We start from the raw sequence: 16960 nt of genomic DNA on the forward strand, positions 1-16960 counted from the left end.
TTTTCAGAGCCTTTTCGCCGGGTTTATCAGATGTGTCAAATAATCCCTCTTCAGAATCATCATGATTGACTCAATTCAGCAGAGTTTGATCTGAATCAGGACAGATGTGTGTGTCTCCTTTAATGAAAGTCTGTAATAATGTCAAGGCAGATTCTCATAGTGATGAATGTGTTTGAAGTGTATCAAAAGTGAAACTCAGTTATCATTGCCTCTCCTTTATGTCACTCCAAACCTCTGTGTCTTTACTTCCATGGATCAAAAACACTAAGGTTTTCTTAAAAAAAAAATCTGCTTTTGTTTGACAGAGGAAAGAAAGTCAAGTTTGGAATGACATGAGGGATATATCAGAGTGAAGTGTCTCTTTAAAAATCATCTGTCCATCATAAACATCACGATTAGAGTCGATGATGTCTCTCTCACCTCTGAACATGGTCTCCATTCTCAAATAAAATGACAGAAAAAAGCGTCAGAGCAGTGTTTATAGAGTTCATGAAGGATTTGTTACTGTATGAGTTTATTGTGTTCATGTTGACCTGCAGCTCTAATGATTCATAATTAAATCAAAAGAACATGATCATGTGTGTTTAAATATGAAAACAGATGAATGTTGAGAGAGATTGAGTTGATTTACTCCTTTAGAATGACACTGAATCTCACGATGAAGGAAGTGACGAGATGATCAGATGAGACAGATGCCGCAGGTTCACTCAGTTCGCATACATCGAATCCACACAAACTGAGAGAACCTGAGTGAACAGACGCCCGTCCTGAACAAATCATCAGTGAATTATCATCAAGTGAATAATCCTGCAGCTTGAGGAGCGAATCACACAGACGCCACTGAATACCAGCTCTGCTCACGGTCAAGATTATCAGTTTGATTCAGTAAATCAGCATGAAGTGTGTATTCAAAAACACTGTCAGTCTGAATCACTCCACACGATTCAACTCAAATGAAGAACATGTTTGAAATAACTGAACAAATGACTACAATATATTACTATTGCATGACAAGGCTTTTATTGGAATAAGCATTTAAACATTTCTGGAAAAATGTTAAGAGGATCATCTTATATAATATATCATACGCCAACATAATTATTCATTTCTAAAAGGATCTATGGACGTTTGTAAGCATTTCAGAAATATATGGATATTTTTCTTACAAAAACTCATTGATTCATTTCAGAAGGCCTTTATTAACCCACTGGAGCTGTATGGATTATTTTTTATGATGGATGGATGCATTTTTGGGGGGCTTCAAAACACACCCTTCTGTTCACTATCATTATAAATCTTTGGAAAGCCAGGATATTTTTAGGTATATCTCCGATTGTGTTCGTGGGATAATTTTCATTTTCGGGTGAACCATCCCTTTAAGTGGTTTCCCTTCACTACATCAAATGTTGCAGACTGTAGCATGTGTTTTATTTTGTTGCATAGAATATGTTAAATATGCTTCATGCAAATACCTAGATTTTAAGTAGGTCTATGCAGGTATATCAACCCAAAAGTAATAATATATGCAGGCTTTTTATTGAAATAGTGAGAAGAGAAGTGTCAGCTGACTCCATTTTAAAGTCTGAGATTATATATTCAGTTTACAAGAGACATTGTTTACAAAAGGAATATTTTCCAAGACATGTTTTAACAAAAAACAAAAAGAGAAAGACTTAAGTTTGACAATATGACCTGACGCTGTTGAAGTTGGTTTAGACTAGGGGATTTTTCTCCCTCTTGTTTTAGAAGTGGGTGGCACTGAGTCAAAACAAAATAAGAGTTGCGGCCGCAATGTGGTGGCAGAAAACTAAAATAACCTACTTGAGCAAAATCACCGACTCTAAATGAACTTCCTGAGCAAAAGACATTATTTAGGCATTGTTTACAAGGCGGAGAACTGAAACCAGTTCAAGATTAATAATCATAATTAATAACCAGCTCATGGTGCAATTTCAGTTTGATTAATCGTAATACACCTCTTTCGATTTATTCATCCAAATTCCGTGACATTCCGCGTTATACAGTAAATTCCAATCATAACTGGATGCTTTATAAACCTGCTAATCAAACATTTGGGCCAAATGTGGCAGATAGTTGGCACACTGGCCTGATATATAGCATGGCATGAGCGCATGTGGGCCAAAGTTTCACCGTATGTTTTGCCATGGCTTTAGAATGGACAGGAAAGTTTTTTGGGATCACTATTGCATTGAGGTATATGGCCCAGATGATTTATTGGAACACCAGAATCGGGATCCATTCAGATTCTTTTAACATGGAGATTCAGAAAGCTTCTGCCTCATCTGTACATTAAAACATCATCAGCTCTTACATGTGTTTCAGTCAAATTCACTCCTGTTTTCTAAATCATTGCGCTGACAGACGCTCAGCTCTGATCTCTGAAAACATCTGAACACAGAATGATACTTATTAATAAAATAGTATTATATTTATCGTAGTATTTACATGTACTCAGAGAGATTTTAGGTTACTGTTTAGGACAGAGGCTTTCAAAGTGAGGTTCACAAATTAGGCTATTTTACTTTACTGGAAAATTATAAAATTGTGCTGTATAATTATAAAGTGCACATTTACAGATAAGGGTAATTTGCATCAATAAAAAAAGCATATTGTGCCCATTACTGGTACTCATTAATAACCATATTTTAGTTTTAGTTTTCATGACTCTTTCTGACACAATTAAAGCTTCTGGACTCACTTGAAGATCCTTTTCTGGAACACATCAAGATTGATGAAGATGATGATGATGACGACGAAGAGAGCAAACAGCCACCAGAACTGATCTATATAAGTGATGAAATACCAAATCAGCTGATGTGTAAGAATGATGAATCAACACTAGAGTTTAGGTTTAAAACTCTTGAAGTTTGACCTGTGAAGTGAAATAAATGGAGAGTCAGATGCAGAAAGGAAACTCACAGTGAGGTCACCACACCTGCTTTTGAGCGTCATCTAGTGGACAGCAGTGATGAAACATCCTCATATGCACATGTAATATATAATTAAATTTCCATGCGTGAATATTAAGTATTAAAACACATATTAGAAATAGGAACAATTTCGTTTTCGTAAATGTTTCACATCATGTGAGGGGAAAACCTTTTTGCATCCAACAGGAATCTGCCAATGAAAGACTTTAAAACTAGTGTCTGTATCGTTCCACATGTGCGATCCTTCTTCTGCAATTCTTAAAGCAACTTTTCCTATTGTTGAATGCTGTTTATGACATCGATGCTGATGTGCTTTTAAGATGACTTTTCCTATGTTGTTCTCCTTGTGTGAGCGCGCACGCGCAGATGAAAGCGAAACTGCGCACAGTGCGCCGCGCGGAAGCGGGAGATGGCCTTTCTAACACACTCCACAGTTTAATTTCGTTCTGTTTGTAGCGTTTGTCAGTTTGTGTCTTTTCATGTTTTATATCCGCTGCTATTTCATGTTTTATATCCGCTGCTTGACATGTATGCGCTGCTTGACAACCTGCTCCGTTTTCCAGGACAGTTTTATTCAACGAATTCTACTGCAAAGATGTCATTCTCTCCATAAAACTATGAAAGAAGAGGAAAAATGTGAAACTAATACCATCCACATGAATCGAGGGATCAGATAATTTCAAGTGTCATTCATACTGAAATGTGAGTATTACGTTAGGAAGTTTACGCAAAAGGATGTTTGCGCAAAAGTAACCATTCAAAATTCTACAACTGTACATATTAGCTAAGTGTAACTATACAGGCCTTTGTCTAATATAGTTTACACTGTACATTTAACACAACAGACAAAAACAAAACTCGACTTAAACTAAAGCAGCAAAAGTGTCACACTTACCTGGCTGATTCACTTCCGTGATCCACTTGCAACAAGTTAACTTCAAAATTAACTCATTAGGTTAGTTAATGTAAATGCTTCATTGCCCCTGCCACATTACAATGTACTATATGAAATACAAATGCATGAGCAAGTAACTCTCTAATGATAATATAATGGCTTTGCAATGCAAGTTTCAAACATTTTGGCATTACATGTTATTATTGCCACTTTGTGGACATGCTAAGTCCAGCTGGTTGAAATATATACGTTTTTGTAGCTTAGCCAGCCTTGACTGTTTGCATTATGATCTTTTTAGCCACTTAACTTTGCTATGTGGTTCTAGCTTGTCCTGACATGGCGCATGACAAATAACACTTGTGCTATTTCATCACAGCAACAATGGCTTCACCCAGACATCATCATCGGCGAGGGAGCATGGAGGAACCACTTACCATGTCGTGAGAGATTGTTGTTGTTTTAATATGTTGTTATGGGTTTCACTTCATGCAGAGGCTTAATAAAAAGCCAGCCCAGGCTCATTGGAAATACATGCTTGTGGCGTTGTTTCTGCAACACCGATATTACGTACCTTACTGCACATTTTGTGGCAGTTTCAAAGTGGAATATCTAGTGTGGCACTTAAACACATATTCAATACATGGCACGTTTTTATTACGTTGGCACAGGAACGTACTGCAGGTTTTTTTTATTATGCTACTTCAGGCACGTGTTACGGCGTTTCAGAATTGAAAGATTCAGGCTAAAAGGTTAATGCTGTATCACATTGGTTCTCAAACCTGTCCTGCACATTTTGTATGTCTCTCTATATCTGACACACCCATTTCAGGGCCGTTTCTCAATATACGTTCTTGTCTGTTCTTGTGAAACTCATCAGTTTCAAGTTCTGTTCCAATTCAAAGTTCATATCTAGCCAAGTACAGTTCAAATACCCGGATGTGTTCTTGATCCGTCCCTTTTATCGAGGATGCATCAAGAGGTGACTTCTGCGGACTTGAGACAGCCAGGTATCCCAGAATGCATCTCGCACCAACCAGCAAGCGTCAATAGCAGAGGAGAAAACCTGTAATTTAAACATATTACCATTATTATGTCATGAATATGTATTTGCTGATGCAACTGTGCTATTTAAATTTCATTATACACGGGATTGAGCTGTTTTGTTGAACCAGTTTCACAGGATTCATAGCGGAGCAAACTCACTGAGTTAGAAAAGTCATACAGATGAAGCTGTATATGCATCACTAATGTTCATAAGTATCAGTTTTTAAATCTCACAGCATGTTAGAATTGTTTTGAAGTCATAGCATTGTACAAGGAATTGTGCGAAAATTACGCTTTCTTGATCGAAACTCTGGTGCTGTAAAACGTTTTTTGTGTGAAAAGGAATAAATGTCAGAGTTTTACCGCCTCTAGTGTTCGTTTCAGCTGGAAACTGCCGTGATTTGTATGTATAGGTATGTGAGTTTTGCAGAAATGTAGGTAGAGGCACGTGTTTCCAATGAACCTGGGTAGCAACAACTCTACTGTATATATCGTAGAGTATCATCTGAACATAGCAGTTATAACACGTTTACCATAAATGTAGCAAAACATACAGAATATAACTTATAAATATCGCTGATGTTTGTTTTTTGTTTTTCCTTCAGATCTTTTATTCATCTGAGTGAGGAACTGAATAGACTCCAGAAGGATTTTTCTCCTGAATGCCACAAGCATCTAGAGACAATGGATCATCTTTTTAATGAGTTAAAACCCATTTACATAAGTTCTGCTTGCAGCTCTATAGCAGGAGTGAGGGTGGGGGGATATGGACTGGCTGTCCTGTTTGTGGGATTAGCTTTATCTGTATTTAATGAAGAGGTTTCTATCATTGTTGCTGCAGCAGGGGCAGGTATGGCTATAGCTGGTGGATTAAGACTTGCTTTTGGGCGATACAAGAAACTACAGCAGGAGAACTTAAAACAAAAAATTAAAGAGGAACTTAAGGGAATTCAGGATAAAAGTAACTCTATTATTGATGTATTGGAAAAAATCTGTCAACATGCTGTGGAAATATTGAGAGACCCTTGGCTATCAGACCACACAGCCCAGGCATTAAGTGAACGTTTTGCCTACCGCTTTGAAAAAAGGCACTTAATTCAGGAACATGACAGCAGTAAAGTGGGTGACCAGATGTCTAAAATCATGCATTTGTCTGGAAACCTTGCAGAAATGATCGCCAAGGTTAGTTCTGTGCCTGAAATCCTCAAAGAGATTATCGAAGACAACAAGAGGCGACATGACAAACCTGCTAAACCCACACATGAACAAATAAATATAAAAGAGTTTAGGGAGAAAGATAAATTCTTTAATGAGATGCAGAAAGGAATTTCTGGTTTAAAAAACATAGTGAAACAAATCGGTCAAACAGCAGAACAAATAACAAATCTTTGAATTCAACCTGACAAAATGAAAAAGTATGAACTGGATCCACCTGACAGGGGACAACACAAATAGAGAGCAATATTCCATTGCAGTATTGAAAAAAATTAACATTTCATTGTCCTACAACAACTGATGTTATCATTGTCAAAAGTTAATGTAAATAAAGGAAATTGATACTTTGTTAAATGCAGAAATCCAGGATTGTTTTTGCTCTGCATTACTGATCAAAAGTAGATGTTATTTTGTGCAAATTCTGTTTTATATTAATCACTTTCATAACAAAACATGTAATAAAATGTACACACAAAAATGTGTTGGAATATAAGCTGAATAAAGTAATTGTCTTTAACCCTTTAAATCCTTACCAAAAAAAAGAGAAATGGATAATTATTTATTTGCATTTTTTTTAGTTGGGGCAATAATAAATCTGAATGATTTCACTGTTTCATTGTCCAATGTAAAACCTCAAGTCAAATGTACTGTAAAATGGATTTGTTCTACTGCAACATAATACATGTTTAAAGGTGACCTATTATGCCTATTTTTATAAGATGTAATTTAAGTTTCAGGTGTCCCCAGAATGTGTCTGTGAAGTTTCAGCTTAAAATACCTCACAGATAATTTATAAACCCATGTTGTAAATGCCTATTTTTGACTACAGTCAAGAACAGCCTGTTCCCTTTCAGTCGGTCATGTTCGACATACGTCAGTAGTGACCGACAAATTGGGATATCGCTAGAGAGCCCTATCAGCTTCAAGTGAACTAAAACAAGCCAATGGAGTTGGCGTGCGATATTTGCATAATGCGCACCGCCCCCGCCAGGTGGTATAAATAGGGGAGCAGATGCAATCGCACTCTGTCTTTCTCTTCGGAGTCAACCGTTTGTGTTCTCCAGCTTTCAGACTGAGAGTGAAACTCTACAAGCCTTGTGGTGTACAGCGTCTTGTGTTGGTGTCATGGGACTTCAGCGAGGTCGCAAGCTTACTGAGGAGCCTGAGCTATAAACTCTCAACTGCTGTTTTAACAGCAAATCTTCCCAGCTTTGTCTGTTGCGATTTGGACTGGTTCCTCCGTTGTGTTCAGGAAGTGGTGTACCCGAACACATCGTGACACTCCCTGTGTGCTTCGGCACATGAGAGCTGAGCATTTCCCTTCTAAAAGAGCTTCACAGATGAACCCTGTGTCTTTTTCAAGATGTCAGTTCGTCTGTGCGTTACTGGATGCGGTCGTTCATTGGTCCCCGCTGATGGTCACAATCGCTGCATCACGTGCCTGGGCGTTCAGCACGCTGAAGCTGCTTTTGTGGATAGCTCATGTTCTCATTGTGGGAACATGACTATCGCAGTGTTGAGATCGACCTCCCCTATGCCCTGTTCTGCCGTTTTCTCTGGCTTCAGCCGGGATGATGGTGCGTCGGCGTGTAGGCAGGGTGATCTGAGGATCACGGTCAGGGCTTCCCCGTTGCTGCCGTTGGAGCGTGCTGGTCCCTCTACGTAGCGGCCATCCGTTTCCTTCGGCGCACCCGCGGATTAGTGATACGACCCGCGGACCCCACAGGTAACCCGCGGGTCGGGTTGGGGCGGGCAAAGAAATTGTCACTTTATATGCGGGGCGGGTTGGGGCGGGTCATTAAAAACAATTTTAAAAAATCCATGTATGTTGCGTGCAATTTTCTGTAGCCTATATTAAATATTTGGAAATATCTATTTTCATATTTTATTAGGTTCTTTGATAAGGTTACAATACGAAGGCCGTAGCAACGTAACTTATGTCCCCAAACCTTTGGCGTGACCTGACACGTCACATAAGCGGCACGCCAAGCAGCTCCGGCCGCCAGCCACAACAACAAAAATGAAAAAAATAAAAGTGAAGAAGATGGAAGATGAGGTGCGGGAGAAATTGAGGTCGGAAACTTACATAATTAAAAGAAAAACAGGTCAGGCTGCAAAATCTAATGTTTGGGACCGGTTCTCAGAAATAATTGCAGCAGGAGACAACAGCAGTATCGGCTATGTGAAGTGCAACTCGTGTGAAAAAATGTACAAACACGAGAGCCACAAAACAGGCACTTCTAGCATGGCAAGACATATTTGTGGGGGGTCTAAGAAAAAGAACGACAGTGACACGTCTCAAAATATTACTGCTTTCCTCAAAAGTAAAGTATCAGCACATGTGAAGTCCGAGGTCACAGACGCTTGTGTTGAATTGTGCTGTCGAGATCTGCGGCCCTTCGACATAGTATCTGGAGATGGATTTCAAACCGTAGCCCAGTGTCTAATTAACATTGGTTCACGTTACGGACGTGTGAATGCCGGCAGTGTACTCCCTCACAGGCAAACTGTTTGCGACAGAGCTAAAGCAACCGCGCAAGAAAAAAAAGAAATCCTTTCAAAGAAGATAAATAAAGCTCTGGATTGTGGCATAGCTATTACCACTGACATGTGGACTGATGAGTTCAACAAACGAGCATACACGGCGTTTACTGGTCACTTCATTAATGACGACTGGAAACTGGAGAGCCGTGTCATAAGCACAGCTGAATTTGACTCTACTCTAAAAAAGACAGCGCACAACATCCATGAGCAAATTATTAAGGAGCTGCATGACTTTGGCATTGAACCTGCTCGCATATCAAACGTAATGTTTGTTAGTGACCAGGGCGCAAACATAAAAGCAGCCCTTCGCAGCTACAAGTGGATGCCGTGCACAGCACATGTCATCAACATCGTTCTCAAACACACATTTGATGTAAAAGAGAACACGCCAACATACATGCGCGAAGTTAGTGATATCATTGCTAAGTGCAAAAGCCTCGTGACATACCTGAAAAAATCCGGCACTGTAGTACAACTCCCACACACCGTGACACAGGAATGCGAAACCCAATGGAATAGTAAAGTTGCAATGATGCAGTCAGTCAGTAAACAGTACCATGAAATCCAACAGGCCTTGCAGGAGAAAGATCAGCTCCACAGAATGGATGGCATTCAGCTGGATGTGTTAAACACAGTTACTGAATTTTTGTTGTCTTTTAAAACTGCAAGTGAAGAGATGGAGGGTGACACGTATCCAACTATTCAGCTGGTCGTGCTTTGGTTTTTTAAACTAAAGAAACACTGCGAGCCCCAATACGGTGATCCAGAGTACATGGTTTATATTTGGGCACAGGCAACGCAGCTGCTGAACGAGAAAATGTCCATCAGCGTCACCCACAAGCTTGGAACGTTTCTTTGTCCCCGTTTTAAGTCCCTGAAGATGTTTCAAGCGGAGGAGAGAAACGCTGTGTACGACCAGGCCAGAAGACTTGTCAGGGAATTTGACAGTGCGTCGCTTACACCTCCAGCAAGTGTCAGGGAGCCAGAGCCGATGCCCCGACTCCCTCGAGGTGAGTAGCACCACCAGCAAATAAATAGGCCTGTAGGCCCGGGTCTTGCGTTTCAGCTACAGTGGTCTAATGTATGTTTAAAAGCTTAAATATTGTTACGTTTTATTTTTAGTTGACGAAGCCGAGCGAGTCAAAAGAAAAAGAGATGAGTTTAGTGAGTGGGAGGATGATAGTGAAGAAGTTGCCGAGAGAGACGAGGTTCAGCGCTACATTGAGGGCCAGTTCTTCTGGGACGGAGAGGACATTCTAAACTTCTGGCAGTCGCAGTCAATCGCCTTTCCTGTGCTTGCCAAGGTGTCTAAAATGATTCTCTGTATCCCGGCCACAAGCGCATCAAGCGAGCGCACATTCAGCTCTGCTGGCCGGGTGCTGGAGTCGAGGCGAAATAGATTAAACCCCGGTACAGTGGATGCCATTCTTTTTTTGCACAGCGAACGTAAAAATGCTAAATGAACATTTCTGTGCATTAAATGTGTGGTAGATGCTGTGGGCTATTGTCTTTCTCTTTCTCTCTCTCTCTTTTCATTTTTCCTTTTAAAATTGGACCTGGAGTCTGTTAAGATTGATTGATTGATTGATTGATTGATTAAAGTTCAGCGGTTATCACTGTAAACTGTCAGCCTCGTACAAATCAAAAAAAAATGTTTAGTCCATTAGATGAATAGGCTGCTTTCTAAATGTTGAAAATATTTACCATTATCTTGTTATTAATATGACCTGGTTTATGGTTCATATTCAATCGGATGTTGTTGCCAGTTTACAGGGCGATGTTTCCAAGCACTTTCAGGCTGAAATAAAGGCTGTGTTTATTTAACATTACAATGCCTATATGTCTGTTTAATGGTCGCAGGTGCGGGGCGGGGCGGGTTGTAAAAATAGATACAGTGGTGCGGGGCAGGCTGGGGCGGGCTATATAATTTCACAAAAGCGGGACCCGCGGGTTGGAAAAAAAGCCGACCCGCGCATCACTACCGCGGATGACCGTATGTTGATCGCGGCATCGGAAGGTGAGCAAGAGTCCTCAGGAGATGAAGACTCGGCTGCGTTACCTCCCTCCGGGACAGTAGCGTTGCCCGAGGCCGATCCTGAGTTGACGGCTATGCTTTCCCGGGCTGCCGGGAAATATAATCCTCCACCATGTCCCGGCCCATCTCGGCTTGATGATTGGTACCTCGGGGCGGCCCGCGCTGGTGCCCAGCGCCCCGCCCTGATGCCTTTCTTCCCGGAGGTGCATGATGAGGTGACCAAGTCTTGGCGGACGCCCTATAGCGTTCGTGCTAGACCTGGCCCCTCGTCCGCCTTCACCACCCTGGATGGCGGAGAGGCTAGGGGATACATGTGGATTCCCCCGGTTGAGCGGTCTGTTGCGATGCAGCTGTGTCCAACGGCCGCTGGCTGGCATGGTGAACCGCGTCTCCCATCCCGGGCCTGTAAATTCTCGTCAGGACTGACGGAGAAAGCTTACAGAGCCTGCGGACAAGCTGCCTCCGCCCTGCATGCCATGGCCCTTTTGCAGATGTACCAAGCAAAAGCGTTGATGGAAATGCCCCAGCAAGAGGGCGCGGCTGTCAGTGTGCGAGGCCCCGCCTTGCCACTCGCAGCCCCCTCTCACATCACCAGCAGGTCCCAGTGTGATGGTTGAGGCCGCCTCCCAGCACTCTGCTTCGCTGCCCCACCCCCGGTACGTCTGTGGTGCCTTTGGTCCCACTGGCTCAGTGTCTGAAAGCCTGGATAGCGCTCCCCAGCCTGTCCCGCTGGCTCATTCGGACTATCAGACTCGGCTATGCGATTCAGTTCACCCGGCGTCCCCCGGTGTTCAGCTGTTCAGCTTCACCTGTTCTCCGCGCGGAGATTGCTGTCCTCCTGGCGAAGGATGCAATCGAGTCGGTTCCTCCAACCGATATGAAGTCAGGGTTTTACAGCCCCTACTTCATTGTACCCAAGAAGGGCGGTGGGCTACGGCCAATCCTGGATCTGCTTGTCCTGAACTGGTCCCTTCACAGGCTGCCGTTCAAGATGCTTATGCAGAAGCGCATTTTCGAATGCATCCGTCCCCAGGATTGGTTTACAGCGATCGACCTGAAGGATGCGTACTTTCATGTCTCGATTCTGCCTCGACACAGACCCTTCCTACGGTTTGCGTTCGAGGGTCGGGCATATCAGTACAAAGTCCTACCCTTCGGGCTGGCCCTGTCGCCCCGCGTCTTTACGAAGGTTGCGGAGGTGGCCATTGTTCTGCTTAAGAAACAGGGCGTTCGCATCCTCAACTACCTCGACGACTGGCTTATCCTGGCCAGCTCGCGAGAGCATATGTGCGAACACAGGGATATGGTGTTAGCTCACCTCAGCCGGTTGGGTCTTCGGGTCAACTGGGACAAGAGCAAACTCGCCCCCGGGCAGAGGATCTCTTATCTCGGTATGGAACTGGACTCGGTCGCCCAGACAGCGCGCCTCACAGAGGAGCGCGTCCAGTCAGTGTTGAACTGCCTGAGTACGCTCAAGAGCAGGACAGCGGCCCCACTGAAACTCTTTCAGAGGCTCCTGGAGCACATGGCATCCACAGCCGCAGTCACGCCGCTCAGATTGCTTCATATGAGGCCGCTTCAACACTAGCTCCACGGCCAGGTCCCAAGATGGGCGTGGCAGTGCGGTACGTTCCGTGTCCCCGTGACACCGAACTGCCGTCGCACTCTCATCAAGTGGTCGGGTCCTTCGTTCCTGCGGGCTGGAGTTCCCCTCGAACAAGTGTCCAGGCATGCTGTGGTCCACACAGATGCCTCTGCCACAGGGTGGGGGGCCACGTACAACGGGCATGCAGTGTCGGGTCTGTGGACGGGTCCTCAACTGCAGTGGCATATCAATTGCCTCGAGTTGCTAGCAGTATGTCTTGCACTAAGCCGCTTCCAGGAGCTATTGACAGACAAGCACGAGGTCGGTGTGTGGTCCCTGGACGGGACGCGGAGGTTCTGAGTGATCTCCCGCAAGCGATCGTAGACACTATTACTTCCGCTAGAGCTCCTTCTACGAGGAACCTCTATGCGTTGAAGTGGAACCTGTTTGTCGAATGGTGCTCCTCTCACTGAGAGGACCCCCAATCATGTTCGGTCAGATCTGTGCTCTCCTTCCTGCAAGAAGGCTTGGAGCCAGTTGTGAGTTAGTTGAACCTGATCTAAACCAGGTTGGATTTATATGGATTTGTCAACTCTAAACCTACTCATTTTTGGCTGAAAAAAATGTTCCATTGTCTTTGCCTTGGTATAACACTTGGTGAATTTGTGCTATCAGATAAGATCAGACTGATCACTGAGAAAAGCTAAACTAAGATTATTCGGTAACACTTTACAACAAGATTTCATTAGTTAAAATTAGTAAACTACATTAATTAACATGAACTAATAATGAACTGCACTTCCTCGGCATTTATTAATCTTTGTTAATGTTAATATCAATATTTACTAATACATTATTAAAACCGAAAGTTGGATTTGATGACAGTTAATGAACTGAAGTAACAAACGTTGAACAGTTGTTTTTTATTAAAGGGTTAGTTCACCCCAAAATGACATTTCTGTCATTAATTACTAACCCTCATGTTGTTCCAAACTCGTAAGACCTTTGTTCATCTTCAAACACAAATTAAGATATTTTTGATGAAATCTTAGATTTTCAACCGAACGTAAATAACGCACAAGAACAAACCTCTTGCAGAAGCTCAAACGTGCTGCGTTACACACAATAATAAACCTCATTGGTTACACAGCACGTTTGAGCTTCTGCAAGAGGTTAATTCTAGTCCGTTATTTATGTTCGGTTGAGCTTATGTTCGCGGATCAATGTTTACATGTAAGTAAAGCCTAAATTAAAACTATTCATCATAAAAAGCGATCAAGTCTTTTCAGAAAATTTGGACTAAACCGCTTGATTCATATGAATTAGTTTTACAATCTCTTTATGAACTTTTTGAAGCGTCAAAGTGGTTGTAGCAAAGGCAGTCAATTGAGGGACAGAAATCTCTGATTGCATCAGAAAGATCTTCATTTGTGTTCTGAAGATGAATGGAAGTCTTACAAGTTTGGAACGACACAATGGTGAGTAATTAATGACAAAATTTTCATTTTGGGGTGAACTATCCCTTTAACTAACATTAACAAAGAGTAACAAATACAGTAACAAATGTATTGCTCATGGTTAATACATTAACTTTTGTTAACAAATGAAACCATATTGTAAAGTGTTAACAATTATTAAATAAACTATTTTTTACCTTTACTTTGTCTCCTGCTTTCTACTCTTTTCCCTGCCTCTTGTCTGATAGAACAGTTGTTTTGGATAGTGTATGCTGATAATAACACATTTTCTTACCAGGCAGGTCTTCAGGACGTTTTCTGACTTTTCCCTCATAAACACAGGGAGCCCTTTGAGAGCTGTTGCCTTTCTTTGAGCAAGGATATCTGAGGTCTGAAAGACAGAAAAACAAAAAGGACATTTGACTGTGTCATATTTCTTCAAGTGATTTCTAATATGGTTTAAAAATAAAAACTGAGATGGCTGACAAAAATCTTTAAAATCACATAACTCACATGAAAAATTAAAGTGCTCTTTAACTGCAGCACTCTGTTTGTGTGCTCTTATCAAATGAGATTTTAAGGCACCTACGGTTTTGAAAGTGCAGATGCAGTCAGTAACAAGCAAGGCTGCTTCCAGGATCACCCTTGATAGTGGTGAAACCTGTAATGTTTCAAGAGGACCTCTCTGCTAGTATACTGTGGGCAAATTTGCAAAGCTTACACTGCATTCCAAACCTATGAAAAGGGAAAAAAAAGAAATAATTTGAGAGGTGCAATGTTACATTTACTACAAAATTAACATTAATGTTTAAAACAACATAAAATATTAATAAATGATGGTAACACTTTAGACTGTTTTATTAGTTAACATTAGTTCACTACTTTAGTTAACATTAAAGAATGAACAATACTTCTACAGCATTTATTAATCTTAATGTTAATTTCAACATTTCTTAATACATTATTAAATTAAAATGTTGTATTTGTTAACATTAGTCATTTTGCAAGTTGGATTTTTTACAGTGTACTCCAGATACACTCTCACATGATCAAGCTTTCGTTTATTACAAAAGCCAGATGGTTCAGACAGTCCTTCCTGTTCATACTCCACACTCTAGACATCAGTGTTAAAACAATCACATCCCTTCCTTTGGTTTGATGCTATAGTTACTCCGTGAATCCAGCAGAAACTCTTTAACCTCCACATCCCAGCAGTGTGTTCCTGAGTTAGGGTGTACTCACACTAGGCATGGTTGCCTTGAACCGAGCCTGAGCGCGATTTCCCCCCTCCCCACTTCCCCACTGGCCCGCACTCACACTTGCACTTAACGTTTCAGGCCGAAGCATGCTTACGTCATATACGATGCAACTTTTTGAATGGAAAAAAACTGAAAGAAATGCACTTTCGCTAAGATACTGCCTAATACTGTGTCATTGCCTAAACAGTGTCATTGTCCAGCTTAAGTAAGTTCAGTGTTGATTCTGTTAGTCAGTTAGGCTGACTTTTTATATTAAAAGTAAAGTTAAAGTCTTTATTGTCATTATATTGCTGTGCAAGACAACAAAATATGTTGATATCCTATGTTCTCAAACATATACGTAAAACAACAACAATATTAAAAATAAAAAAAGGCAACACAAAGCACAATAAATATAAAAATGTCAGTATAGTTTAAAAGTATGTAAAAAAAAATACTGTTTAAAGTGAGTAGTGCAATTACAAATATAATTTATATACATTTATATACAGGAACCAGTCAGGAAATGTTCAATAGTTGTACAGCTCTAGCAAAAAAGCTATCTTTTCAGTCTTTTGGTATGAGAGTAAATTGTCCTGTATCTCCTACCCGAAGGGAGGAAATCAAAAAGGTAGTGTGCAGGGTGAAAGGGATCTCTAATAATTTTGCTAGTTCTGCTCCGACATCTGGACAGATAAATGTCCTCAACTGATGGAAACTGTGTGCCAATGATATTTTTTGCCATTTTGGTAAATTGTTGCAGAGCCCTCTGTTCCTCTCTTGTACAATTACTGTACCAAGATGTGGTGCAATATGTTAGTACACTCTCCACATCGGTAAAAGTTAACAAGAATTTTCTGAGGCAATCTTGCTTTCCTTAATCTTCTCAAAAAATAAAGATGTTGTGCTTTTCCAATGACAGTGGATATGTAGACCAGGGGTGTATTCCAGAAAGCAAAGTTAACTTACCGTCACATATACCCTGAACTCTTGGTTTATTAACCCAAACCTTGCTTACTCGAGGTATGCTGGTTCCAAAAACGCGTCCGAGAGTAAGTTCAGCCAAACAGGGTCCTGTCTCCACAGCCACCACATTTATGAACACAGGACAATTCAAATTTAATTTAGAAGTAGGAAATTACTAGTCATCCAGTTTTGTTTATCAGCAGTAAAAGCAGCGGTCCTAATACTGAGCCTTGCGGTACTACATACTGAACTTGTGATCGATACAATCTCTTATGACCTGGTCAGATAAATATGATTTGAACCATGCCAATGCAATTCCACTAATGCCAACATAATTTTTGAGTCTGTTCAAAAGAATGTTGTGGTTGAAATGCAGCACTAAGATCCAATAACACTAATAGTGAGATACAACCACAATCTGATAAGAGCAAATCATTTGTAACTCTAATAATGGTTTAAATTGATGAATTATCAAGTTTAGACAATTCTTCCTCTCCTAAAGCAGTGAATGAATTGAATTTTTTCTTAGGGACACTACAATGCAGTGTACAATGTAGTAGACAGGTTGCATGGTTATAATTTTTTCTCTAATATTATCAATCTTGCAAGTAAAGAAGTTCATAAAGTCATTACTGCTGTGCTCTTTGGAAACATCAGAAGTTGAAGCTTTATTTCTCATTATTTTAGCCACTGTATCAAATAAATACTTAGGGTTGTGATTTGATATTAATGGGGAGATCTGTTAGTGTTTAAAGTTGAATTATTTTGGAATTTAAAATGTTTTCTGGTATGTGTGAGTTTTAACCCTGACAGTTATATACCTGTATATACTCAGTGTGTTTAACACTGGGGGTTTGCTGTGTAGCCAGTGGGATTGCTGCTTACGCATAGTTCTGTCCACTTATGAAGCAGTGTGTGTTTGCGCGTATTCCAATCATAAAATTATTTAAATAAACACTTCAGATACATTGCACCAATAAAACTAACAGTGAATTTGTAAATGTTTTGCAGCAACTATAGCAGACATTTA

The 16960-nt window shown here is 41.0% G+C and overlaps 1 long non-coding RNA gene across 5 annotated transcripts; it reads right to left on the reverse strand.

Moving 5' to 3' along the window:
* Positions 1 to 995: 995 nt before the first annotated feature.
* Positions 996 to 15102, reverse strand: LOC127510069 (uncharacterized). 5 transcript variants are annotated; one of them, XR_007929450.1, is made up of 5 exons: positions 14772 to 15021; positions 14240 to 14461; positions 14022 to 14117; positions 4779 to 4909; positions 996 to 2893 (listed from the first exon to the last, which is right to left on the reverse strand). It is a non-coding gene; the product is annotated as an uncharacterized LOC127510069 (long non-coding RNA). The 5 variants fall into 5 exon arrangements; XR_007929449.1 differs by lacking the exon at positions 996 to 2893 and having other exon boundaries at positions 4479 to 4909; positions 14316 to 14461; positions 14969 to 15102; XR_007929448.1 differs by lacking the exon at positions 996 to 2893 and having other exon boundaries at positions 4479 to 4909; positions 14969 to 15102.
* Between the last annotated feature and the right edge of the window lie 1858 nt (positions 15103 to 16960).

The sequence above is a fragment of the Ctenopharyngodon idella genome, chromosome 3 (genome assembly GCF_019924925.1).
Source record: "Ctenopharyngodon idella isolate HZGC_01 chromosome 3, HZGC01, whole genome shotgun sequence".
NCBI classification, from domain to species: Eukaryota; Metazoa; Chordata; class Actinopteri; order Cypriniformes; family Xenocyprididae; genus Ctenopharyngodon; species Ctenopharyngodon idella.